We start from the raw sequence: 9,437 nt of genomic DNA, 5'->3' as shown, positions 1-9,437 counted from the left end.
AGTGTGGTGGAGCAGGAAAATGCTAACACCAGGACCCCCCATGTGCCTCAGCATAGCCAGGGAAATGTGAAAACTCCCACTCTGAGAACCACCATATGTTTGAGCATAGCCCCAGGGAAAGAGGCAACCTTCAGTGGCCAGACCTCCAGATGCTTCAGTATAGCCCTGAACAAACAAGCAACCTCTAGTAACCACATCAACACATCCTTGGGGAAATGCAGAAACACTCCACCAGCCTCAGCACATGCCAGACACCACCAGTAGGACCCTGGCTTGGCACCAGGTAAGATGCCAGACTCCTAAGGCCTCCAGGAGTGCCAGCCACTCCCCCCAAACTATGCCCTCAAAGCAGCACCAGACACAAGGGTCCCCCATGAAACTCAAGGCAACATCAGTACAGCACCAGGTAAATAGCCAGGGCCTACAGCCCCTAGCACAAGAAGCCTGAGACAGTGCCCTTCTACATGGGAGCAGAGCTCAAATTTAAAAGAAAGGAAAAAAGCCAAAAAAGATGAGCAAAAAACAACAACAAAAAAAATCTGACCATAAAGAGTCATTATGGTGACAGGGAAGATCAAGACACGAACTCAGAAGAGGACAACAATGTCAAAACCCCTATGGGCAAAACCCCAAAAGAAAATGGGAAATACTCTCAATCCCAGAAGGAACACATGGAAGAGCTCAAAAAAGAGCTTTAAAATCATATAAGAGAGATAGAAGAAAAATTGGGAAAAGAAATGACAGTGATGCAAGAGACTTATGAAAAAAGAGTCAACAGCTTGGGAAAAGAAAACAACTGCTTAGAAAGTAGAACTGGCCAAATAGAAAAGAGAGTACAAAAGCTAATTGAGGAAAACAACTCCTTAAAAGTTAGAATTGGGCAAGTGAAAACTAATGACTCTATGAGACATCAAGAATCGGTCAAATGAATTCAAAAGAATGAAAAAATAGAAGAAAATGTAAAATACTCCATGGGAAAAACAACTGTATGGAAAATTGATCCAGAAGAGACAGTGTCAGAATCACTGGACTACCTGAAAGCCATAATCAAAAGGAGGATTTGGACAGTATCTTTCAAGAAATTATCAAGGAAAACTGCCTTGATGTCCTAGAACCAGAGGGCAAAATAGGCATTGAAAGAATTTACCAATCACCTCAGGAAAGAAATCCCAAAATAAAAACTCCAAGGAACATTATAACCAAATTTCAGAATTGTCAGATCAGGGAGAAAATACTGCACATGGCCAGAAAGAAACAATTCAAATATTGAGGAGTAACAATCAGGATTGTACATGACTTAGCAGCTGCAACATTAAAGGATCAGAGGTCATGGAACATGATATTCTGGAAGGCAAAGGAGCTAGGATTATAACCAAGCATCACTTACTCACTCAGCAAAATTAAATGCAATACTTCATGGGAAAAAAATGGTCATTCAATGAAATAGAAGGAATTCAAGCTTTCATAACGAGAAGACTGGAATTAAACCAAAAATTTGATATCCAATATCAAGACTGAAGAAAAGCATAAACAGGTAAAAAGGGAAAAGAAAATATGAGGGATTCAATAGAAGTCAACTGTTTACATCCCTACTTGGGAAGATGATACTTGTAATCATTAAAAGTTGTCCCACTAGTAGTACAGCTAAAAGGAATATACATAGACAGAGGGTATGAGTATAAGGTGAATTTGAGAGAATGACATAAAAATAATTAAGAGATGAGAAAGAAAAGTGCACTGGGTACAGCAGGAAGGGAGAGGAGAGGTAGCATGGATTAAATTATTTCACATGAAGAGATGCAAAAAACCTATTAGAGTAGAGGGAAAGATGGGAGGGTGGATGATGGGCATTGCTTAAACCTTAGTCTCATCAATATTGCCTCAAAGAGGGAATAATATACACAATCAGTTGAATATAGAATCTTTCATATCCAATGGGGAAGTAGGAGTGGAGAAGATTAAGTAAAGGTGGGGGAGGGGACAACTAACAAGGGAGGGCAGACTAGGGGAGGTGGTAGATAGAAGCAAAATACTGGTGAAGAGGGAAATAGTGCAAGGAGAGAGAGGACGAACAGAAAGAAAGATAGGATGGAGGGAAATACACAGTTAGTAATCATAACTGTGAATGTGAATGGGATGAACTTGCCTATAAAATGGAAGCAGATAGCAAAATGGACCAAAAACAAGAATCCTACAATATGTTGTTTACAAGAAACACACTTGAAGAAGAGACACGCACACAGAGTAAAGGTAAGGCTCTGGAGCAGAATCTATTACGTTTAAGCTGAAGTAAAAAAAAAAAAGCTCAGGTAGCAATCCTGATATCAAAGTAAAAGCAAAAATAGATCTAATTAAAATAGATAGGGAAGGAAATTATGTCTTACTAAAAGGCACCATAGACAATGAAGCAATTTCAATGCTAAACATATAGCATCCCAATTCTTAAAGGAGGAGTTAAGTGAGTTATAAGAAGAAATAGACAGCAAAACTGTACTAGTGGGGGACCTCAACTGTCCCCTCTCAGAACTCAATAAATCCAACCAAAAAACAAACAAGAAAGAAACTGAGGAGGTAAATAGAATAATAGAAAGGTAAGATATGACAGACCCTTGAAGAAAAGTGAATGGGAACAGAAATAAATATATCTTTTTCTCAATAGCACATGGCACCTACACAAAAATTCACTATGTAGTGGGCATAAAATCCTTAAAATCAAACATAGGAAGGCAGAAATACCCAGTGTATTCTTTTCAGATCATAATGCAATAAAATCACATTTAACAAAGGGCTGTGGAAAGATAGATTAAAAATTAATTTGAAACTAAATAATCTAATCCTAAAGAATAAGTAGGTCAAAGAACAAATCAATAATTTCATTAAAGAGAATAACAACAGACATTACCAAAATTTATGGGATTCAGCCAAAGTGGTACTTAGGGGAAAATTTATTTCTCTAAATTCTTATATCAACAAAATAGAAAAAGAAGAGATCAATGAATTGGGCATGCAACTAAAAAAACTAGAAAAAGGACAAATTAAAAATCCCCAATAAAGCACTAAATGGGAAATCCTGAAAATCAAAGATAAGATTAACAAGACTGAAACTAAAAAGCCTAAAAAACTAAACAAGAAAAAAAAAACAAACAAAAACTCAAATCTCTAGGAGCTAGTTTTATGAAAAAACCAATAAAATAGATAAGCCATTGGTTAATTGGATTTAAAAAGAAGAAAGAAGAAAACCAAATATCTAGTATCAAAAATGAGAAGGGTGAAATCACCATCAATGAAGAAGAAATTAAAGCAATCATTAGGAAATATTTTGCCCAATTATATGCCAATAAATCTGATGATCTCGGAGAAACTGATGACTATTTATGAAAATATAAATTACCCCGATTAACAGATCAGGAAATAAAATGCCTAAATAACCCCCCTTTACAAAAAGAAATTGAACATGCCATTAGTGAACTCCCTAAGAAAAAATCCCCAGTACCAGATGGGTTAACGAGAGACTTCTACCAAACATCTAAAGAACGATTGATTCCAATACTAAATATACTATTTGGAAAAATAGGTGGAGTCTTACCAAACTCCTTTTATGACACAAATATTGTCCTGATGCCTAAACCATGAAGAACTGAAACAAAAAAAGAAAAGTATAGACAAATTTCCCTAATGAATATCAATGCAAAAATTTTGAACAAAATACTAGCAAGATGATTACAGCAATATATCACAAGGATTATATACTATGGCCAGGAATTCAGGGTTGGTTCAATATTAGGTAAACTATCAACATAATTGACCATGTCAATAACAAAACCAACAGAAATCATATGATTATCTCAATGGATACAAAAAAAGCTTTTGAAAAAATACAACAGCCATTCCTATTTAAAAAAAACCACTAGGAATAAATGGAGTTTTCCTTAAAATGATAAGTAACATCAATCTAAAACCATCAGTATATATTATCTGTAATGAGGGTAAACTACAAGACTTCCCAATAAGACCAGGGTAAAGCAAGGATGCTCATTATCACCACTATTATTCAATATAGTACTAGAAATGTTAGCTATAGCAATAAGAGAAGAAAAAGAAACTGAAGGAATTAGAATAGGCAATGAGGAAACAAAAGTATCTTTGCAGATGATATGATGATATACTTAGAGAATCCTAGAGAATCAACTAAAAAAAACACTTGGAATAATCAACAACTTTAGCAAAGTTGCAAGACATAAGATAAACCCACAGAAATCATCAGTATTTCTTTATACGACCAACAAAGCCCATCAGCAAGAGATAGAGAAACTCCATTTAAAATAACTGTAAATAACACAAAATATATGGGAGCCTACTTGCCAAGATAAACCCAGGTACTATATGAACACAATTACACAATACTTTTGACACAAATGAAATCAGGTCTAAACAATGGGGAAATATCAATTGCTCATGGGTAGGCTGAGCCAATATAATAAAAATAACAATTCTGCCTAAAGTAATTTACTTATTCAATGTCTTACCAATCAAACTATCAAAAATTATTTTATAGAGCTAGAAAAAATAAGAACAAAATTCATCTGGAAGAAGAAAAGGTCAAGAATATCCAGGGAATTAATGAAAAAAAAAATACAAAGGAAGGTGACCTAGTGTGTTGGCAATCAAAATGGGCTCTTAGCACTCAGTTCAACCAAGTGCCCATGAAGAGTTTGGCCTTTGTTTCCTTGATTAGATTGGGAGTCCTTGGTGACCTCCTTGCCTCAGGGGAGAGCCTAGTTTACATGGGTTTGAGTGGCATGTTTGGGACGTCAGAGGTTTTTAGACCACATGGGTTTAAGTCGCCTCTTTGCGATGATTTTAGGTCACCTGGGTGAGTCTCACATGTGACTCACCCTTAACCCGGAAAAAGATATAAAACCAGGGGTTGGTTGGCTTTCTCTTTCTCGGAGCTCTGAGCCACGGGAGGAATGGCACGTGACTCTGGGCCAGCAGTTGTCGAGCTTCCCGGCTCGTGAACTCAGATGTTGATGCTTTTTGGTAACTATGAATTGTGATTTGGTCTGTTTCTAATGTATCTTTGTATTTGTATTTGCTCTGAAGTTCAGGGTGCTGGCTTTTTCCCCTGGACTAACTGAATGATATTTGTATGCTGGATTAAAGTGAGATTGTTATCCCCTTAACATTGCTTCCCTTAGTAAGGCAGATCAAAAGGACCTGGGCTTGCAGCATTCTGTGAGCTGGTTGTTGTTGGTTTTACACCCCCACAGCAGCTGCTAGCAGGATTGTTGAAACACCTAGCAACACCAAATCTTAAACTACAGTATAAAGCAGCAATCATCAAAATCATATGGTACTGGCTAAGAAATAGAATGGCAGATTAGTGGAATAGATTAGGTATATAAGACATAGGAGTCAATGACCATAGTAACTTAGTGTTTGATAAATCAAAAGCCTTTGGGATATGAACACACTATTTAAAAAAACTGATAGGAAAACTGGAAAACAATAGGACACAAATTAGGTATAAACCAACATCTCACACCAAGATAATCTCATACAAAGATGATCAAAATGGATACACGATTTAGACATAAAGGGTGATGCCATAAATAAATTAGAAGAACAAGAAATAGTCTACGCATGAGATCTATGGGGAGGGGAAGAATTCACTATCAAACAAGAAACAGAGAGCATTACAAAATGTAAAACAGATAATTTTGATTATATAAAAATAAAAAGCTTTTATACAAACAAAGCCAATGCAATCAAAATTAAAAGGAAAACAGAAAGCTGGGAAACAATCTTTCTAGCAAGTGTCTGTGATAAAGGCCTCATTTCTCAAATATATAGAGAATTGAGTCAAATTTATAAGAATACAAGTAACTTCCCACTTGATAAATGGTCAAATAATACGAACAGGCAGTTTTAGATGAAGAAGTCAAAGCTATATATAGGCATATGAAGAAGCGCTCTAAATCACTTTTAAGTAGAGAAATGCAAATTAAAACAACTCTGAGGTACCACATCATACCTATCAGATTGGCTAATATGACACAAAAGGAAATGATAAATGTTGGAGAGGATGTGGGAAAATTGGAACACTAACTCACTGTTGGTGGAGTTGTGAAGAGATCCAATCATTCTGGAGGGTAATTTGGAACTATTCCTAAAGGGCAACTCTTTGTGTATACACTTTGAGATCCAGACCTACTACTAGGTCTCTATCCCAAAGAGATCATAAAAAAGGAGAAAAGACGTACATGTACAAAAATATTTATAACAGCCCTTTTCATTGTGGTAGAATATTGGATATTAAGGGATTCCCACCAATTGGGGGATGACTGAACAAGCTGTGGTATGTGAATATAATGGAATACTATTGTGCTGAAATGATGAACAGGCTGATTTTAGAAAAAAACTAGAAAGACTTGTACAAACTGATGGAAAGTGAAATGAGCAGAACCAGGAAAACATTGTACACAGTATCAGCAACATTGTATGATGACCAACTGTGAATGACTCAACTCCTCTCAGCAACGCAATGATCCAAGACAAGTACAACAGACTCAGAAAGGAAAATGCTATCTACATCCAGATAAAGAACTGATGGACTCTGAATACAGATAGAAGCATATTTTTCACTCACTTTATTCTTTTTCATGTTTATTTTTCCTTTAGATCTGTTTCTTCTTTCACAGCTGTGACTAATATGGAAATGTATTTTATATGATGGCACATGTATGCTCCATATCAAATTGCCTACCATTTTCAGAAGGGGGTGGAAGGAGGGAGGGAGAAAAATTTGGATAAAATGAAACGTCCCTAACCTGTGTTTACAGGCCTCCACAATATGACTCAAATTTATTTTGCCTAGAGGCAGCTAGGTGGCACCCTGGGGATGGAGTTAGGAAGGTCTGAGTTTAAATTTGGCCTCAGACATTTACTAGCTGTGTTACCCTGGGCAAGTCACTTAACCTGTTTACCTCCATTTCCTCATTTGTAAAATGGGGATACCTCTCAGGGCTGCTATGAGGATCAAATGGGATAATATTTATAAGTGCTTGGCACATAGTAAAAGCTATACAAATGTTAGTTACTATTATCATTATCATCATTATTATTACTACATCCCAGGGTTGTTATAAGGATCTAACGAGATACTGTTTGTAAAGCACTTAGTACAGTGCCTGGCACACAGTAAATGCTAGCTATTATTATCATTCATTATTGTTTCATACTACTTTCTTTCCAGTCCAAACAAATAGTTTCTCCCTAATCTTGTCCTTTATGCTCTTCCACACTCACATAGGCTGAGGCCCCATTCTTAGAATCCACTCCTTCATCTTCATCTCTGCCTGTTGAAATCCTTCAAGACCCAGCCCAGATGCCAGCTCTTCCATGAAGCCTTCCCTGATCCACTCCACTGAAAATGGTCTCTTCCTACTCAAGTTTTCTTAGATGACTTGTTTTTCTCTTTCCTTGGCTCCTATCATATTCTACCTTGCATCATGATTATTTGGATACATGGCATATTCCTTCTCCCTGTATACCACTACTTCCCACCCCTTAGTCCCGTTAGTCTATAAGCACCTCAAGGACAGGGACAGTATAACTGTTTTTCATTTTTGTATCCTGAGAACCTAGCTGTGGTAGCAATTAGATCTGAAGATCTTTTCCACCCACTAATAGACCACGTGACCTGCTTGCATCACAGAAAGCCTAGGTTACGTGGTGGGAGGAGCTTCCCGACAGAAAAAAGGAAGTTATGTCACAGGAAATGCTGAGACAGAGAAATATGCTATGGCTGCTAATGGCCACCCTCGTGATTGTTAGAACTGAACAGGCTGACTTCGCTGTGCTGTGAGTTTGTGTTTGGGGGGAGACCCCAGCGGGAGGATGGAGAGGTTTGGGGATGGTGAGCCTCCGTGTTGTGATATTGTGTATTGGTTTCCTTCTTCTACCTTCTACGTGGAAGTCTCGTATACTTTGCGATACAGAACTACATTTGGACAATTATCATCTATGTTGTTACTATTGCCTTACTGTATCACTAGCATAGTGCCTTAAACAGCAGAGGCACTTAATGAATGTGTAGCCAATCTAAGTGAAATGAACTAAATTGAAAGCCAGGGCCATGACTTGACTTTAAACTGGATTTAAGTGAGATAGAGTTGCACAAAGTCACCAGCCTCACTCTCTCTTCCAGAGTCACTGAAGTCCAGTGGCAAGATGAAAGTCAAAATGACTGGCAATGGCCTGAGATGCAGCGGATGACCTTAGTATCTTTGATGTCTGAACAAGGTCCAAGATCTCCACCGTGCCTGCTTCAGCTACCTTCATTAGAATTAGAACATAGTCGTCAAGAGGCTAAAGTCACAGGTTCAATTTCTAGAAACTGTATTAGGTATACAGGCTGTATTTCTGGTATCACCTATTTATTTCATAAGCATTTGCCATTAAGGGAAAAGGGGATGAAAGTGTGGTTGGCTCAGCACAAATTCCTCACTTCTGTTGAGGACTGCCTCCCCTCTCTGATGCTACTTTATATACTATAGGACAAGGGAAAGCCTCCAACTAGCACTTCTCAGGTATATTTAATGAGAAGAGTCCGAAACAAGATAATTCACAAACAGATTCCTATTGTGACTTGAAACTGGTCACGTGCAGTGGCCACATTCATCTTGGCAGACAGGCTAAACCTGATTGAGGGTAACGTCTCAAACCCTTCAGTGAGTTAGGGAATGTCTACACCAAGCATCTGAAGACTTTCCCTGGAAGAATGGGCAGATGAGAACAATTTGTTCCAATGTTCATGGAGGAGTTTACATCATACTGGAAAGAAATGATATGTACAGAGCTATGTAAATACAAAAACATAAGAATTAACTTAGGCAAGGAGAAAACACTAAAAAAGCATGGAGGTTAGATGCAGAGTGCCACACTGGAATCAGGGATGACCTCATTCAACCTTAGCATTGAAGGGAGGTAGGTATTCCAAGAGGAGGAAATGAGGTGGGAGTACATTCAAGGCTCAAGACATAGATGCTGTCAACTACTCTGAACCGCAGTGTCCCCATCTGAAGAAAATGGAGTTGATAATATTTACCTACCTTACAGGGTTGTTATAGGGTAAGTGTTTCTATACATTTGAGTTATTATTGCTATAAAGGACCTTCTCAATTTTAATATATCGAGACATTAGGAGACACTCTGTTTTCCAGAGCTAAGGCCCAGCAAGCAAGCTATGCCCTGAGCTTGGTGAACACATCCTTCATGTTCACCCTCTGGATGATTTCATCTTCTGGCAAAATAACATAATTATTGTATTGCTTTGACCAGCACCAGGTGTTCTCTGAGCACCAGACAAGCATTGGACAAGTACCCATGTTCCAGTCTCATGAAGCCCTGCTATGAATCAAACTTGTCTCATTTTT

Source organism: Trichosurus vulpecula, chromosome 2 (genome assembly GCF_011100635.1).
Source record: "Trichosurus vulpecula isolate mTriVul1 chromosome 2, mTriVul1.pri, whole genome shotgun sequence".
Taxonomy (NCBI): Eukaryota; Metazoa; Chordata; class Mammalia; order Diprotodontia; family Phalangeridae; genus Trichosurus; species Trichosurus vulpecula.
This window is presented reverse-complemented; position numbering follows the sequence as displayed.